The sequence below is a fragment of the Hippopotamus amphibius genome, chromosome 1 (assembly GCF_030028045.1).
Source record: "Hippopotamus amphibius kiboko isolate mHipAmp2 chromosome 1, mHipAmp2.hap2, whole genome shotgun sequence".
NCBI classification, from domain to species: Eukaryota; Metazoa; Chordata; class Mammalia; order Artiodactyla; family Hippopotamidae; genus Hippopotamus; species Hippopotamus amphibius.
In genome coordinates, this window is record NC_080186.1 from 50,359,391 (window position 1) to 50,375,918 (window position 16,528).

General features: G+C 42.9%; 1 protein-coding gene across 11 annotated transcripts in view; it reads left to right on the forward strand.

Moving 5' to 3' along the window:
• FGGY (FGGY carbohydrate kinase domain containing) overlaps positions 1-16,528 on the forward strand; it is a 420,251-nt gene that overhangs the window by 219,367 nt on the left and 184,356 nt on the right. The gene's annotated exons all lie outside the window — the stretch shown is intronic.

Consider the following 16,528-nt stretch of genomic DNA (forward strand, 5'->3'; position numbering starts at 1 on the left):
CTCGCTCTCCACCTTGACAGTCCTACTCATGTATCAGCAGTCAGGCTCAGTGTTACTTCCACGATGCAGATGTCTCCAAACTTAACCCTGCTCTTAGGAACCAGGAATCACTCCCTCTTCTGTGTTTCTGCCACACTTTCACCTGTTTCACTTTTCCCGCCGAGTCATGTTCACTCTGCCTGTCATTCAGCATAGGACCCACAGAGTCAGTCCTGCGTGAATCAGTGAGTTAATTAAAATAATAAAAGTGAGAGGATTTTGAAAGATCCAAAATAAGGATTGCTAAATCCAGGTCGGGGAGCCTTTTAAAACATATAGAAAACTATGGCCAACCCACCAAGGATCCTAAGTCTGAGTGTCTGGAGTGGGGCCGGGAAACCGATTATAGGATGGAAGTTGTCCCCTTGTGCCCAGAGGAGACGGCCTGCGGGACAGGTTGGCACTGGGCACACAGGTTGGAAGCAGAAGTGATGTGCAGCTCTCAGATGGGCAAATCAGGCCAAACCACAACTGGGCTGAGAAGCAGCCAGGCCTGGGTTCGGACCGGGAGCTGGGGGCAGGAGGGAGTGTGTCCAACAAGAAAGAGAAGCTGGATCCAAAGAGGCAGACAGTCTGTAAGGAATGGAGGGGGATTAGAAGAGCAGATAACGTCTTGCCAGGGAATCTGGAAGGAGAAAAGCGGTGTCAGTGCCCAAGCAGATAGGGCGAGGATGACTCCCGGAGTTCCTGGATATGAATCAGAAGGGGGAAGAGGACTTCATTGATGTGATTTTAAGGTTACTGTTTTAGGCTGAGGTTTGGTTTAATGAGAACCACTGCTGCCTGAGACTGAGCAGCTGAGTGCGCCTTGGTGAGAGGCAGAGAGGGAATGGGGGAAGGGTGGCTTTGGGTTTCCGGTCCCCATGCCCCAGGGCTTTCCGGGAACACTGTGCTTCTCTGGACTGTGAGGGATGAGCCTTCGCTGGGAGTCCAGGCTTTTCTGTGGTCAGAAATCAGGGAGGAATGCAGGCCTGTGGGGCTACAGCCAGCTCCCCCTGTCCTACCTGTCTCTAAATCTGTGCCACACAACCCAGAATGTGCAGCTATGAGCCTACCCTGAAACATAACTTCTTTATTTGATATACATGCTCCTGTTTGGATACTGAGTGATTGTAGGCTTAAGAACTAAAAGGCTGCTCAAAGACATTCTATATCAAGTTCTTCAATATGCAGATAAGAAAACTGAAGCCCAGAAAAACAGTGAGTCATCCAAGGTTACCCCAGCAAATTACCGGCAGAGTTGAAGTTAGAAACTGAGCCTCCTAATTCATTGGTCAGGGGCCCTGCCCCGGTTATGCCACACCATCTCCAGATTAGGAAAAGGGAATGGTTTTGGGTATCTGGAACTCCATCAGTTGTGGAAAATAGGAGCAGGCAAGAAGTGGGTGTATTCACACACGTGCTTATGTGTATATGTGTATATGCAACTATACATGTATTGCATGTATATACATGTGTATGTGTGTATACATCTCTGTATGTGCACATATGTTATTCTGTTCTACACATTATATCCCATCTAACGGCTACAGTCAGGATCCTGGGTGGCTATCAAATAGGTAAACTAGTTGTTCTAAGCCACCCATGAGTAAGTCTCTTCTGTTTTGTTGTCACAGTCTGCACTAAGGGTCTCCCTCAAAAGCTGGTAATAATTAAAATACCTGGCCTTCAAGTTCCTTCTGAAAAGTTCAAAACAGTTATTTTTGTTTCAGTCTGTAAATAGTGTCATCAGCTGACAACCACACTGTGAGCTACCGTTGTTCTGCATTTAATATACAAGGATGTCAAGGTTTAATAACTTGTTCAGTGTGACGTTTCAATAAATGATAAAGTTGCATCCTAGGTCCCAAGTCTTTCTGACTCCAGAGGCTATGAGCTTTTTCCTGCTTGCCCTGCTAGTATATTTATGTATGTCTAGATACGTCTGTGCCTTTACTTACATTAGCCTATAACATATGTCTATATCTGAAATGGAAGATAGAGATTCTATTTAACATTCTTCCAGGTAGGTATGTTTCTAGATCGATTTTGTGGATGAGAGAGTTGAGGCCCGGATTGGGGTAGGGACTTAGTAAAATATACTTCAAATAGCACACATGTTTGGGGCTCTTCCAGTCGTGGGGAATAAGACCAGGCTTATTAGACCAGGCTGGCTATTTTTTGACTGCATGATGGAGAGATCCATAATACTAAAGTTGATAATAATTTTGTTGATGATTTTTGTTGATTAATGTTGAAATGAATGTTGATTAAACTTATCTGTGTAGTGACTTGCCACTTTCAAACCATCATCCTGATATTTTTGCCTCCATTAATGGTTGAGCAAATGGATACCCCAGTAGGTGAAGGGATTTGCTTAAGGAGCCAGGAGGAGGTAGGATTGGATGCAAGACTGTAACACTGATCTCCCCATCACTTCACATCTACTTTGGTGAAGACTTTTCATCAAACAGTGGAGCCAGTGCTTTCTTCTAAACGGAGCAGGATGTCTTGATTCAGTGTGAGTTCCTGTGCCCAGAGGCCCTGATTTCAGGCAAATCTCTGACCAACTCATCAGCTTCAGAACCTTATCTGGTATCCAGAGGGAATTTTTAACCAGAAGTTTCTACTTACTCATGTATTAATATGTGACTGAAAAGATGAGCTGCTGTTTTCCTTTGCTGAGCTTGGGAACAAAAACAAAAACACACAGAATAACCCAGCCCCAGGTTCTGATACTGCCAACCACCTGTTAGGAGGACTTCCCACCCCAAGTTCAAAAGGTAGAAGACTGCTGGAAAAAGTATCTGTTTGGGGGCCCAAAGTCTAAGATTGCACTTGCGTCACTGGCTGTGAGAGTAGGCTTACCCCAAAGGTCCACTGTTTTTCATGGCACAGAAACTCAACACGTGGTGCTTCACGTCCATATAACATCCCCTAGTGCTAATGTTTACTTTGGGGCTTGCACATCCGCAGCTGTTGGTGGGAAAATGCACATCTCCCGCTATCACTCCTCGGCGGCAGCCTCACATCTGAACTGCTGGCTGCTTCCTTATCATCTCTCCACGGGCCTGGTTAATTTCCTTGTTTTCAGTTTTCTCTTAACTGAGCATTCATGAGTCACTATAAAGGGCAAAGAGAAAAAAAGTTTTTTTCCCTACACCGGGAATCTTGACAATTGCCTCCTGGCATCTTGCAGCCAGTAGAGATATCTAGAGAAACTGAGAAAGAAAATTTTTTTGGAATATAGAAAAATTGCACTAGTCTCTAGTTAGATCTTTTAGTAGCATCTCCCCCACCCCACCTTGATAACTCTAATATTTATCATGCTCTGTGCTGTGATTCTGATATAAGAACTTGACTTCTAAAGACAATGAAAATGAAAAATCTTGAAGTAATACAACACAGTAATTAAGAACATGTAACTGATTCAAATCCTGACTCCACTTACTGTCTATGTGACCTTGGGTCACATGACACTTGACACTTCATGCCTCAGTTTTTCCATCTGTGAAATGGGAATAATAATCACACCCTCCTCACAGAGTTGTTTGAAGAATAAATGAGCCAGTGTCTGTAAAGCAGTGCTATGTATATTTAGCTGCAATTAATGGGATCTTAACAAATTTACATTATGAATGATAGCAGTGAGCAAGAGAAATTCCTTTATTTAACAAACATGTGATATCTTCCTTTTATGTGCCAGGCGTTGTTGTAGGGGTGTTGAATATAGTAGTGATTAGAGACAAGTTCCTACTCTGTAGGGCTTCTTTGTTGCTGCAGGTGTTCATAGCCTTGCATACAGGGTCTTCCCTGGTAGTCCAGTGGTTAGGATTCCCAGCTTCCAGTGCAGGGGGCGCTGGTTTGGTCCCTGGTTGGGGAACTAAGATGGCGCATGCCACAAGATGTAGCTTAAAAAAAAACCTTGCCTATAAACATACGTGTGTATATTTTTATATGTATTGTATGCATGAGTGCATGTGTATGCACACATGTGCACGGTTGTGTTCATGTATGTGCTTATGTGTGTCCACGTGTCATTTGTTATACACGTCTGTGTGTGTGTATTATACGTGTGTGCATATACGTGTGCACAAATGTGCCTACATCTGCATGCTCATAAATGTGTATGTATTGCTGAATGCCTGTGGGTATATTTGTGTATGTGTTTGTGTATGTGTGTGTGTGCAAGTACATTCATCCACACAGATGTATGTATTTATGCGTGTGTGGGTATATGTGAGTATGTGTGTGTGTATGCATGCATGTGTGTTTATCAGGTACTGCTAAGTGTTATGAAGAACAGGTCTGTGTAAAGCAATGGAGAGTACCAGGAGTTGCTGCCAGTACAGAGAGTTCTGGAAAGTTTAATCCAGAGTGGTGACATTTGAGGAAACAGACCTCAGTGAAGTGAGGGAACATTTTATGGTTTAAAAAGCAGGGCAGCAACTAATTCAATCAGCAAATATGTGTCAGGCCCATGCTTGGCCTCAGGTGCTATACAGGGCACTGGGGCTACCAGGGTGAAGATGACACAGTCCTTTTGCTAGAGGAGCTTAGGAGCTGGTAGAGAAGGCAGACCTGTCATCAGAAAAACCTCATTGTAACCTACATGCTGCTTTTCCCAGGTGAGAGGGAAGTGTCACAAGAGTGCAGGGAACAGATTGGTCAGCTCGGCCAGGACAAGGGAGAGGAGCATCACCTAGGAGGTGGAAACAGGATAAGCATTTCAAGAGGCAGGAACAGAATATGAAAAGTTTTGGGGTGTGGAAAGGCCTGACTTCATCAAGGCGTGTTTCAGTATGGCACGCCTGCTGTTCACGTGTGAGGGGAACAGTGGGAGAGGGCCAGGAAATCAGAAGCCGTGTGCCACAGTGTGGGCTCTGAGCTGCCAGCTTCGCCACTGGCTATTAGCAAGTTACTTAGCTGCTCTGTGCCTCAGAGGTCTCTTCTGTAAACGGGAAAGACGATAGCGCCTCCTCCAGTGGTTTCATTGTATAGACGCCTTCTCCTGACATATGGTAAGCCCCAGCTCTTCCAGGTCAGAAGCTCAAATGTGAAAAGCCTTGAATTCCAAGTCAAGGAGGCTGGATGCTAAAATTAAGTTGGATCAACTCTATCTATTCAGATAGCTCTCTCAGCACTGATTGTCATTTGAAAACTATGTCAAGTGTTCTACATGAAGCATTTGCCTTTGAGAGTGCAGCTATGATTTGTCATACCAATGGATGATAGTCTAAAGGAACCATTCGAGCAGTTAAAAAAAAAAAAAAATGAAATGGCAGCTCATTTTAAGCTTAGAACAAAAGTGTTCACTTCAGTGGAATGAAGCAGATATTTGTTTTCCCAGGCCCTGGGAATTCAGAAATAACCCACTTGCTGCCAGGGCTTCGCCCCCTAGCTTTGCAAGGTCACTTACCCAACCTGCAGACACGTAGCTGGAAAGGCAACTGCATTTCCCCGCCTCTGACTTCTGTATCTCAGCATCATAGTTACTCACCCATCGGGCCTGATGGGGGGCTGTGCTACTTTTCACTGTCTCCTACCTGTTCTGATCTTGGCCGCTGTCCTTGTGAGAGGAGAGTTATCTCCAGTCCTATCATCTCTTTCTTCAAATCCAAACAGAGAATGTACAAAGTCTGCCCATGCTGTCTGTAGTCTGAGCTGCTGAATATTCTTCCAGAGCCCTTTCGGGTTTCAGTGCCTGTACTTCTGGATGTTCCATCTTCATTTTGTTGCTGGCAGTGAAAGATTTCCCCACGTCACTTCCCTCTGTTTCCATTTCGGTTAGAAATTACTGTTTACTTCAATTATCCATAGTAAGTTGATATCACAATACAGATAATCCAAAAAAAAAAAAAAACCAAACAACTGAGTATTTTAATTTGAACATAGAATAACATAAGTTTTTGTTTTGTTTGTTTATATATCTGATTTCTGACCTTATTTACTTATTGTAGCAGTTTTCGAACTTGAGTATGCGTAGTCAACCAAGGAATTAGTTAAAATATAGATTACTGCATCCCCACAAACAGCACTACGACAGATTCAGGCCAATAGGTTTGACTGGGGCCTGAACATCTGCCTTGTATCCAGTCCCCACATGATCCTGATGGACCTCACCACTGACTCCTTAAAAGATGTGGGAAGGATGGTCTAAACTCAAGTTGATTACAGTCAAAAGTTATCTGTGTATAATTCAAAAAGAACAAAATTGAGGCTAATTGAAAGACTACATTTAAAATTTTTTTTCTTATTTCAAAAGCAGAACAATAAAGAGCTCTTCTGATCTGGTACACTTACCACGAGCTGGACACCACCCAAGTGTTTACCTAGACAACACTTGATATGGACAACAACATGTCTGTGTACATTCTTCCCACCCCCATGTAGAGGTCAGAATGAGACTTACCTTGGCCCAGGCATGTGGGTGGGATGGGAGGAGAACCTTGAAGGTGTGTCTGACTCCAGGTCTCCTGTTCTTACCATCAGGTAGCTTCGCCCAAGCCTGTGCTAACTGTGTTAGCCATGGACAATTGTTTTAAATGTTCGAAAAACAGAAAACATGGAGAATCTTTGAATCAAATGTTCAGGTCTAGGGAAAGCTGAGGTTTTTATAATCTGTTTAAAGAGATTGTGTTGGGCTGTTGAGCTATATTATTACAGGTTCCTGGGCTGAATTTAGCCGAGAGAGTTAAAAGTGTGCTAGTCTTGTGACTCACCACTGTTGAAACAGAGGAGGGGGGACTCTGCCACCAGTGTCAGTAACGTGAGTGAAGACTATACACCTTTTATATTCAGGCCTCTCACCACTGAAAGTTGTAAAGAAAAACCCACACAGCTCAATTCTGTGAAATGCATGAGATATTCCTGAATAATGTGGCTCTTATTCACACATCGTCTGCTTTACTGTGGTGTAACCTTATTGCCCAGCCTAATGCATGTGGGCTAATAATTCTTTCCCCATGTGCGTATCTCTGAATGTAACACATAGGCAATGACATCTGGACATTTAAGTAGATGATTATACTACTGTCTCCCCCTCTTAGACTGTGAGCTTCTTGTGGGCAGTGAATCTGGTCACATTCATCTCTGTAACTTCAGACCCCGGCACTTAACCCAGTGAATATGAGCATCGGTTACCATTTTTGTCTATAAACCATGTGCTAAACACGATACTAGTTACCAAGTCAATGACATAAAGAAATCGAGATATAACATGAGGACTAAGTTCTATGGCAATCTGAAAAAGAGAGACGTCTCTTTCAGTAGAAACATGAAGGCAAGGGAAGAACAAAGATACTAATATTCCTTGAGTGACTGCAAGTGTGGCAGGAACGTGCTGGTATGGCCTTCACGTCAACGCCAGCAGCTTGCTCAAGGTCACACGAGTAGTAATGAGAACCCCGGAACGTCAGCTACCGTGGTCCTTCAGAGAGGTGGGAGGGGTAACCTGCGAACTGACAGGTATCTTCTCCACTGGAAGCAGTGGAATACAGCGTAGTCTGGATGGAGAGAACAGCGTATGTGATGGTACTGAAATGTGTTGAGAAATGGTAAGCATTTCAGTTTGGCCAAAGCCTGTGATGTCTATAGGAGATTCCTGGAAGATGAAGCCATCAGGATCAAATAGGTGGGGAGAGAATGGCAGTACTTGAGCACCACGTTGAAAAGGCTGTGCTCCCCCCTCTGCTCCCCAGGCATTGTCAAGCGCCTCAAGGTGCTTTTAAGCAAGAGACTTATTCCAAGCAGGACTTTTTGTATTTCTGTTCACAGTAGTTTGGGAAGAGGAAGATGTGATTGAGAAGGGGTAGCCTGAAGTAGGGTTGTGGCAGGGGGCCTTGAAAGGAATATAGGGAATTTGAAAAGAAGACAGGAAATTTGAAGACTGCTGCTTCTCCTCCTCCTCCTCCCCTTCCCCCTCCTCCTCCTCCTCCCCTTCCCCCTCCTCCTCCTCCTCCCCTTCCCCCTCCTCCTCCCACCCCTCCCTTCCCCTCCCCCTCCCTTTTTTTTAATCCATTGATTAGACGAGAGTTGTTTAAAATTTAGGATGCTCTTTATATTTCTCCTATCTGTTACTAAATTAAATGTCTGAGAGTATCTTTTTAAATTTGAAATAAATTTTCTCTCATATTTGGCAGTAAATAGTAAATGACTTGTTAACTTTAAAGTAGTCAGAGTAATTCATCCAGTTTCTAAGCTGGGCTTTCCTTAAAATCTGTTGTCTTTATTGGAGCTGTGCACTTGACTTGAGGGGCCATGATCAAAAGAGAATTGGGCTTGATACTTATACCGTTTTACTTGCTGGAGTAAGGGTAAGTGAAACACCAATTTCATAATCTCTCCAGGCTGAAACGACAACAACTTGAGTTCAGGGATCATTAAGGATGAAGAGTACTGATAAACACCCTAGGCTTTTAGTTGGGACCATAAGAGTAAACTGAAAAAAACAAACTTTACAAAGGCTGAAGCCTGGCTTTGAATCAACTCAACACTTGATTAAATTCTTTTAACCTCTCCCTATTTCAGCTAACTGCAAGAAGTAAAATTATATTTTTTCTGGAGGAGGATAACATAATCAGAGGTTCAACTTCTAAATAAAATTTTTCATATACAATTTTTCCATAAAACAATCTAGTTATATAAAATATAACTAACTATATGAGTCCAGTTCAAAATTCTAGCAGATTTGTGTGTGAGAGGGTAGAATTGATGATCAGATTCTGAAACTTTTATGGAAAGAGCCAATAATAAACGAGACAACCTTAAAGAACAAAGTTAGGAAGACTTAATACCACCAGATATAAAAAACTTGTGATAAAGTAATTAAGGCTGGAATTAGGGCAAGGGTAGACAAACCAGAGGAAAAGAGATTAAGGTGTCTAGAAACAGACTCACCCATGTATGGACAGTTAATTTACGACAAAGGTAGTACTACAAAGCTGTGAAGTGTGTTGATTGGACATCAGTATGGGAAAAATTGAATGTAGCCCCTTGCCTCATACCATACATAAAAATAAATTCCAGTAGAATTTATATACAACTTATAGACAATGGACTATTGTTCAGTCATTAAAAAGAATGACATCTTTGTGACACATGGATGGACCTCAAGAGCATTTTATTAAATGAAATAAGACAGAAAAACACAAATATTGTATGATTGTGTGAGCTCTCATATGTGGAATTTAAAACAAACAAGCAAATCTCAAGTTCATAAATGCAGAGAACAGATTAGTGGTTGCTAGAGGCAAGGGGTGGGGAGTGGGAGAAATGGTTGAAGGGGGTCAAAAGGTAAAAATGAAAAATGAGAAATGAGGAATGGATGCAAAAACCTTCCCAACTAAGTTCTGATCATCGACAGTGGTTCAGTACTTCAATGAATTGTGAAAATGTCTTTGAACCTTTTAATCATTTGTATATTTTGCATGTTCATCCCTCTGCCAGGGTAAGAGTAAAAGCAAAATTTACTAGTTTTCTATTGTATTTTTTTCCCTAGAGGTTTTCTTTTCTTCCCACTATTGTAGTTTAAGTTTTATCCGAACAAATCCCAGGACACTAGTCAAATTCTCTTTCTTTTTAATGAAATTTGGTTGCATTATATGATTGGTAACAGTCCACATAGACTCAGACGAGCCACCCAGGCCCATAGAAAGAGGGTGGTATGAAGAAAGAAAGAACACCTGTGGACCTGCCAGAATTTAGGCTGCAGGTTGGCACGCAGATGCAAGGATGAGGATGATGATGAGGACCGGTCAGCTTCGGGGGACTGCGCCCAGTGACAGCATAACAGGTGTGCTGGGACAACGCAAGGTTGGCAGGCCTGGCAAGTGGAAGCTGCTTCATGTTGTCTGTTTGGTTGCTGCTTCTGGTCCATGCTGCAGATGGCCTTGGGAGTTATCTCTCCAGAGAGCCCACAAGGAGATGCACTGACTTGGACACACTCCAGGTTTGCCCAGAGATGTGTTGAGATAATGGACTGTTATTTTTTAAATCACTCAAGAATTCTTCCCTTTGGAATACAGAACTTAGGAAGAGAGAGAGCAAAGGAACAGTGAGAAATAATATGAATATATAGCATATATCCAACAGAAGTGTTGAATACCAGAAAACCTGCCCAAGAATACCCCCAACTCCATTCCTATGATATCATGGTTGGGAAGTATGATTTCCAGAGCTAGACTGCCCGAATTCCTACTCCATCCCATCACCTGTTCTCTGTGAGCAAGGGTCAGTTACTTAACCTGCTGGCTCTCAAGTTCTCATTTCCAGGATGGGTCTCATAACAGTAATTGTGAGGATTCAACACAACGGTAATTTACGTAAAGCACTTAGAAGAGCTCCTGGCACAGGTAAATACTACACAGGTGTTAACTGTTATGAGGATGGTGATGTAGAGAAGACCTAAGGCATCTGAGGTAGGCCACAGCAGGACCCGGGCTGAGTGGCCACAGCCAAGGTGGAAGAGATCTCTGACCATCAGGTGAAAGGGGAAAAAGGTCCTCAGTGGAGAAGCCTGTTTGGACCCACACAGGGTGAGTCCATTCCTCCTGCTAGAGGCTTGCTGTGCTCCTGTGGCAGCTATGGTCAGGATGCTGGGTACCAGCATCCTTGGCTCCCGGGAACCGTAAGCCCTTTGAGGACAGTGATTGTGTTTTCTCAAGTATTATTTCCCCTGCAGTGCTGAGCACTGTGCCACATGGAGAGCTGTGCTCAGTAAAGGTTTAATCGATTTGGATCCTACCGAACAGAGAAGGGAGAGATTATTCAGGGCCTAACATGTGCCAGCACTTTTCAGGATTGTATCTTTTACACTTTTACTTTGAAATCATCACTTCCCTTTTACAGAGGAGGTATTAGAGACTCAAGGAACTCCACTCACTTGCCTGAGGTCATGAGGCTGGGAATGTCTCTCTGAAATTCAGTGCCCTTTCAGGCCATCCCCCCTTCCCTCAGGGACCGGGACAGGCACAGAGAAAGGAGAGCAGAGCCTGGCCAAGCCTGCTGTCCCGAGAATGTGGGTGTCAGAAGCAGGTGCGTAGGTGGAAAGGGAGGGCTGAACCTTGATCCCTGCTGAAGCAGAGATGTGGTTTCAACTACAGTTTTTGAAAAATGCCAGTGTATTCCTTGTGTGATTTTCTGTAATTCATTTTCGCTCTTGTCTTCCACACTATTTATTTACCTAAGCCCTTGTTCTCTTCTGAAACTATTTGAGCCACATGTCATTCATTGTGTTAAAACCCTGGGCCCTTTATCCTGCTCAGTTTTTTTGTCTTTTTTTTAACCCCTCTCTCCAGCTGCTCTGCATAACACTTAATTCTCTGACTCTCTGGCCTGACTCTTATCCATGGCAGTGGGTCGCCTTACACTCACACCCCCACTTCCCTGGGAATGGGGGCCAGGAACGGAGGATCCAGCTTCAGAATCTATTTTTCTTTTCTGTCTCCTTGTTTTCTAAAGCGTGGGACAAGGTTAGATCACTCAATCTAGGTGTGGTGAAGCCCCATGACCCTCCCTGGGGGAAATCTAGCCCCACAGAAACTTGGCTGGTTTTGGCTCTGGGAGGAAATTCCAGACTTTGAAGGATCTGTCAATGTTCAACTAACCCCACAAAACCTCTGGATGGAACCGAAACTCACACCAAGGGATGGAGGCACTGGGGGTGGCTGGGGAGAGAGAGAGCCAGGGAGCCAACTAAGATCTTTTCCTCTGAAATTTCAGGCCTCTTCCCTGGGTTCAGGTGTCCTAAAGAGTCTATCTGAGCAAGTTCCATCTCCCCTTAGCATTTTCCCGAAGCATCTCACTGGTCTGCTCTGTGTCTTTAAGGGAATTGTCAGGGTGCCTAGTGCCTTTCTCACCTGCAAGGAGCCTTCAGATAAGTTTATGAATGAGACCATTTGTCTAGGGGTAAGAAAAGATTTGCTGAAGGAAACCTAGTTCTGCTGTCTCCTGGGAGAAGTTGGACATTGATATTTATTTAGCAGTTCTTCTGTCCCAGGCGTTAGGCTCCTTACTTGCTGTGTAGGGTGACCATGTATTATAGCTTGCTCAGGACTTGGTGGGGTGCTTCCCGGGACACTGAGCATACAGTACTAAAACCAGGAGTAATGACCACATAAAGCAGATGCTGTTACTCCCACCTCACACCTGAGAAAACTGAGGTGCAAAGAGGTGAGTTAGCATGTGGCAGGCTGCACAGCACAATTGTGGTGGACCTGGGAACCCAATATAAATAGTCTGACTTCAGACCCTGAGCTTCATCCAACCACGTTCTTCAGAATACAAGGTTGCATCTCCATCAGGCTGTGTAGCCCAGCAGCTTGCATCATCTACTTCTCTCTGCTGCGTCTTTGTTTAACTGTCTCTTTCGTCTCCAGTGCCACGGGAAATGCCTTTCTTTTCCTATCCCTTCCCCCTGCTGACTGAGGAAACTCCTGCCTCACCTCCTTCTGGAAGCCTTTCCTGACCAAACTAGAGCAGGGGTCCTGGCTCCATACTTTTATTAGACATATTCAGATCTGAGTCACTGGTTGTTCCATACTGTCTTATAAGTGTCTGCCGGTATACCTTTCCACCCCTCCCAGACTGGGATCTTGTAGAATAAAAGGAAACAACTTTCATCTTTACAGTTCTAGCTCCTTACACAGTGCCTGGCTCATAATTGGGGATCAATAAATAGCTGTTGAGTTAATCAATTAATTTATAAAACATCAGAAGATTTAGAGTCACAGTTTTAGATCTATGTATTTATTCCATAAAATACATTTGTGGTCTTTGGACCGGTTCTCTTTTTTTTTTTTTTTTATTTTAGAAAGTAAATTTTTGTGAGTTAACTTGGCCGTTTAGACTGAATTTAAACTTGACCCTTTACCATGTCTAATGCCTGCGAGTGAAAAAAAAAAAATTGTCTTTTATGAGGTCACAGATGAGAATGTCCAGGTAATCTAGAGGCTGTGTTGAGGTTAGGAAGAAAGGAATTTCTGAAAATAAGTTTTTGCTTTGTCTTTACTATGGATTTTGCTAGTGTTTTCTGAGTCTCAGATTTCCAAGCTATTACCTATTACCCTGACTTTGAGATTCAGTCTTTCTGGGTAGAAGGGAGGAACGGAGTAGTGAGATCCAGTTATCTGAGGGTCTACGCTTCATTCTCTGACCCTCCCAAAGCTCTTGTATTGGTGTTTGTTGGGTGCAAGTCATGGACGAGTGTAGCATTTAGAGAGAAGTGACATCTGCCATCACCAAGTTGAATTGCAGGATGAATGGTGCTACATGTTATCGTGTCTTTTAGGGATGTAAACAGCTTTTGGTTTATTATCAACCATGTTTAAAATGTTAGCCTGGATCGTTCCTACTAACTGGTACCTCATTTTCTTTATTCCCCTGAGGTCCCCCATTATTCTGTCATCAGTTGTATACTCAAGGACAGAAAACAAATGTTCCAGTCAATCTAAGTAAGCCCAAATCCCTCTGGCAGAGCACACGCCATGCTAAGAGGGAACGCCTGAACTGTCATGCCAAGCCCTGCTCTTAACACCAAAGGCTGAGAGTGGTCGAGTAGTAACAACAATGGCAAAACTATGCAGGTCCCGTTCTCCTCACCTCATCTTCACAGTAGCCCTAGGAGCTACATTCTATCATCATTCCGATTTTACAGATGAAGGAACCCAGGCCCAAGGAGGTTAAGTGGCTTGACCAACTTGCAGACGTCAAGTCAGGCAGTCAAATTCTAGAGCCCTCGTTCTTCACCATCATGCCCTAAATAGTGCAAATATCTAGTAGTTTGTTCACATGTCATTTAGGTTTTTTTTAGTAGAAATAGCCATCAAAAGCTATTTATTTTTTTTATTAATTTTTATTGTTGTATGGTTGCTTTGCAATGTTGTGTTAGCCTCCACAGCACAACAAAATGACTCATCCACACACATAGAGATATCCCCTCCCTTTTGGACTTCCCTCCCATTTAGGTCACCACAGCACATTAGGTAGAGTTCCCTGCACTATACAGTGTGTTCCCATCAGTTGCCTATTTTATACATAGTATCAATAGTATACATGTGTCAATCCCAGTCTCCCAATCCCTCCCACCCCACCCTTTTCCCCCTTGGTATCCATACATTTGTTCTCAATGTCTGTGTCTCTATTTCTGCTTTGTTTGCATGTCATTTAAAACAAAGACCTTCCCTTCCCTATCATGTTTCCAGCTCTGTGGGGGGTGGGCGGGGGCAGTGTAGGGGACAGGGATGGTGGCAGTGTCTAGGTGTGTAAAATCTCTATGTAGACTTTTTACATAGGATTTTTTTAAAAGGTAAACCTACTTTAGGATTTAGATTAGATGCATTCTAAATGACATTTCTTTCAAAGCCAAGGTGATGCCTCATCAAACACTGGGATCACAGAAATCTTTTCAGCTGTTTCATTCCCCTTCACTTGTTAGGACTGAGATGAACCCTTTGGGCTTGCTTTAGTGGATTATAACAGTAAATCCTGAGAGAGATCTGTGTTCAGCTCTGCTGTCTGTGAATACTTAGAATTCTTATAAGTGATTGGAAAGAAAGGAACTGGTGTCTGTAGCTCCATGAGATTTAGAGTTGGGTGGATCTGCGTGTGACACTGTCCTCCCCATTCTAACTCCTGGGGACCTTGGACAAATTCCTTGAACAACTTTTGGTCTCATTTTCTGAATTAGTAAAACAATGTGACAATAACTACCTCTCAAGATTGTTATACGAATTTAATACAACAATATTTGTAAAATGTGAGGCACAAAGCAATCTTTCAAAAATCAGAAGGATCATAGGACTTTTACTCTTCACCAGTGATTTTGACAGTTCTAAACAAGGTGTGTAGTGAGGCTTCAGTAAAAGTTTTACCATCACCCGTGAATTGTCTCTCAAAACTTTTCAGTATCTTTCACTGTTGGTCATATTTAAGACATGGAGCATTTGCCCTTGATTAAATCTGCTACCTTTATCTAGAAAATGTCTTGTGTTTTACTGGTACATACACTTGTGCAACACACATTTATTCATTCATTTATTAAACAACAACAGCAAAAATTAGTGAGTCTGCCCAGGCCTCAGTCTGCTCACAGTTGGTAGATGGAGACAGCTCTGCAAACAAATACATTACAGATACAATGATAGAATCTGTACAGTGGCAGAGGGTGGGGCGTAAGGAAAGAGGCTTGGTTAGTTCTCCCTGGCTGGGGTGCCCGGTGTGGTGGGGGAGGACACAGTCAGGAAAGACTTCTGATGAAAGAGCTGGGTCTTCACCATGGAGTCCGTGTTCCCCAGGTAGATTGTTTGGGGATGCAGTGTACTATGGAAAGAACGTTCTAAGAAGAAGGAAGAGCGTGAGGAAATGTTCAGTGGCGTGGCCAAGCAAGGCATGTTCAGGAGTAAGTAGAAAGTCTCTACACTTATGCCAAGCACTCCTGTAGGTCCTGGATTTCATAGTCCCATTTGTTGAGTACTGGTAAGTTCCACATACATCTCACTTAATCCCCACAGCAATTTTGGGGTTTTTATTTGTTTTATTTTATTTTATTTTATTTTTTTATTGGGGTATAGTTGTTTTACAATGTTGTGTTAGTTTCTACTGTACAGTGAAGTGGAACTCCCTGTGCTGTACAGCAGGTTCTTATTAGTTATCTAATTAATATTTATTAATGTATATATGGCAATCCCAATCTCCCAGTTCAGCCCACCCACCCACCCCTAGCTTTCCCCTCTTGGTGTCCACATGTTTGTTCTCTACATCTGTGTCTCTGTTTCTGCCTTACAAATAGGTTCATCTGTACCATTTTTCTAGATTCCACATATACGCGTTAATATACGATATTTGCTTTTCTCTTTCTCACTTACTTCACTCTATACGACACTCTCTAGGTTCATCCACGTCTCTACAAATAACCCAATTTCATTCCTTTTTATGGCTGAGTAATATTCCGTTGTGTATATGTACCACCTCTTCATCCATTCTTCTGCTGATGGACATTTAGGTTGCTTCCATGACCTGGCTATTGTAAATAGTGCTACAGTGAACATGGGGGTGCATGTGTCTTTTTGAATTATGGTTTTATATGCCCAGTAGTGGGATTGCTGTGTCATATGGTAGTTCTATTTTTAGTTTTTTAAGGAACCTCCATACTGTTTTCCATAGTGGCTGTATCAATTTACATTCCCACCAACAGTGCAAGAGGGTTCCCTTTTTCCCACACCCTCTGCAGCATTTATTGTTTGTAGTTTTTCTGATGATGCCTATTCTAACCGGTGTGATTTGCATTTCTCTAATAATTAGTGAGGTTGAGCAGCTTTTCATGTGCCTCTTGGCCATCTGTATGTCTTCTTTGGCCCACAGCAATTTTGTAAAGTAAGTGTTGTTATCCAGAATCTTCAGATATGGAAGTTGAGGTTCTAGACATCAAGGCATTTGCCCAAAAACATGTCAGTGGGATTCAAGCCTAAGTCTGAAGACAACAATAATAGCAACAGTAATAGAAACAGCAAGT